This window comes from Saccostrea cucullata, unplaced genomic scaffold (genome assembly GCF_032062105.1).
Source record: "Saccostrea cucullata isolate Sc308-1 unplaced genomic scaffold, CSIRO_AGI_Scuc_v1 ctg1167, whole genome shotgun sequence".
In the NCBI taxonomy this organism is placed as follows: domain Eukaryota; kingdom Metazoa; phylum Mollusca; class Bivalvia; order Ostreida; family Ostreidae; genus Saccostrea; species Saccostrea cuccullata.
In genome coordinates this window covers 60,325-62,884 of record NW_026917984.1, presented here as the reverse complement: position 1 = coordinate 62,884, position 2,560 = coordinate 60,325, and the positions used below count along the sequence as shown (strand labels likewise).

Sequence of the window (2,560 nt, the reverse complement as noted above, 5' to 3'; positions counted from 1 at the left end):
TCATAGTTTTTCCATTCCTTATAGGTGTCGGCTAAACTTTCGCTTTTTATGGCATTTCAATAGGCTTGTTCTCTTTGGTTTAGAAGTTTGAACCATAATCCTTTCATTTGGTTTCTCCTTTTGTAAGCTTCTTTTTCAATATTAAGATCACTCCACTCTTGAAATATTTCCTGCACATTTGTATTAGGAATTTCCCCCAAATGTATTCTCTATTTTCATTGTTCTCTAATTGTTCTCTATGTGACAGCAAAAGGTCCAATTTTTCTCTGTATTCAAGAGTTTGCTGCTCCATAGTCAGTAATGAAGTAGTAAAGTTATCGTATTTACTACAAAGAATTGATAATTTTCCGGAGATTTCTTCTAAAATCCTTTCTATCCCAGTATTTTCCGCTACTGATTTGGCTCTTGTCTGCGACATCCTGATCTTGTACCAGTCAAAAAATAAATGAATTTCTTTTCGAAATGTCCGATCTATTCATAGTAATTTTTGCATGCACGAGTGATTTGGCGCTTACTATGAATAGTGTTCCAGGCGTGTTTTTGGTCATTGCGAAGTTCGTTACAAGATTTCAAGGACATACGTTATAGTGTCCAGGATAAGAATATGTGCGATTCGGAGAAAAATGAATCACAGAACAATGTCCAAAACCCAATTATTTTAGAACCAAGGAATTCTGAAGATAGAGATTTTAACGCCACAGACGCAGTCAGGCTTTTCAACCGTCGTATTGAAACTGCACTAGAAAAACAACGAGTCGACATTGCATCTCAAATACAAGAAAAATTCCAGTATAAAAGTGCTGATTCCTGTGATTTACAGAGTGAAGGTAACAAACTACAATTCAAATTCAATGAAGAAAGGCTCCGAGCTCTGGATTTGATTGAGAAAAAGTTGTCTATAAACGACATTGGTGAAATTTTTGTAATCATTAACAAAGAAAAAGAAGCTTTACACCACAGGAATAAAATTCTGCGTATAGCCGATAAACATGGCTGGGATACCGTTAAAGAGTACACTGACTCTGATTTGCATGATAATCCTGAGGACGCATCTAAACTCCGTGCCGCTATTTCTAGAGCAGCCGCAAAGAAGAGAAGATACTTCTCTTACAGTAAAGAGCCTCAGTCGACCAAGCCCGGGATTTTCGACGGTCTCACCCCTAGACAGCTTTTTCGCGGGAGTGCGGGATTTCAGCAGTACACCGGGTACAACCAAAAGTATAACAACAGGGTCAATCCTTCATACTTCAGACCCAATTACCAAGTGCCGGGAAACAACGTCATTTGCCTGTACTGTCAACTCCCCGGGCATTTCGCAAATTCTGTCCCTACACAGACCTACAGCAAAGAGCACGGCCAATCAGAGTTCCCGAGGCCACAGCAACCTCAGATTCCACAGAACCCAGAAAACAGTAAAGTTGAGTATTGTGCTGAATTTTGTTTGCTCGATGTTAAGTCAGATTTTGAGAACACAAGTTCTGTAAAAAATCGCTTGAAAAACTCGCATTATTTTTGGAAAAATGTACTGAAACCTTCTGATTACATTCTGAATGTTGTAAAATACGGTTACAGATTAGAGTTTGAAAGTTTTCCTGAAACAATTTTTCTTAAAAATAACAAATCTGCTTTAGATAATTCAGGTTTTGTAGAAACTTCTATTCTTGATCTTTTGAAAAAAAATTTGGTTCTGGAATGCTTTCAAGCTCCTTTTTGTGTTAATCCATTAACAGTTTCCGTATCAGCGAACAAAAAGCAAATGTTGATACTGGATCTAAGACATGTTAATTCTTTCCTCATGAAAAGAAAGGTAAAATTTGAGGGGACAAAAGAAGGTTTAAACTTTGCTAAAAAAGGGAATTTTATGATAAAATTTGACTTAACCAGTGGGTACCATCATATTAATATTCACCCGGAGCATTATCAATATCTAGGGTTTTCTCGGAAAATTAAAGGGATTGTCTTCACAGTATTACCTTTTGGTTTAAGTTCTGCAGGATACATTTTCACAAAAAACATTAAGACCTTTAGTAGCACATTGGAGAGCTTGTTCTTTTCCTATAATTATGTACTTAGACGACGGTTGGTTATGCGACACAAAAGGAAATTGTATGTATATGTCAAACATCATTCAGGCGGATCTATCGCGCGCAGGTTTTCTTGTTAATCAGGAAAAAGGTGTATGGAAACCTTCTCAGAAATTAGACTGGTTGGGATTTGAGTGGGATATGTGTCAAGGTGTTATTAGCATTCCACATAACAAATTAGAAAACCTGCGTGTGAAGATCTTGAACATAAAAACTAAAAAGAACGTTTCAGTCAGGGATTTAGCGTCAGTTGTCGGCTCTATTATTTCTTTCAAGTTTGCTTTAGGTCCAATATGTCACATGTTTACAAGGCATCTTTCTATTGCTATTGGTCAAAAATCTTTTTGATATCAAATTATGGAAATACCTAAGCCGGCAGCCGACGAGTTAGATTTTTGGCTTGAAAATGTGTTGTACATGCCCAATAGAGTTATCTCTCCTTGGTTCCGCAGTCCAGACAGAATAGTGTTTCTGAT

The 2,560-nt window shown here is 37.1% G+C and overlaps 1 pseudogene; it reads left to right on the top strand.

Moving 5' to 3' along the window:
* Positions 1-604: 604 nt before the first annotated feature.
* Positions 605-1,416, top strand: LOC134273148 (uncharacterized; annotated as a pseudogene).
* The last annotated feature ends 1,144 nt before the right edge of the window (positions 1,417-2,560 follow it).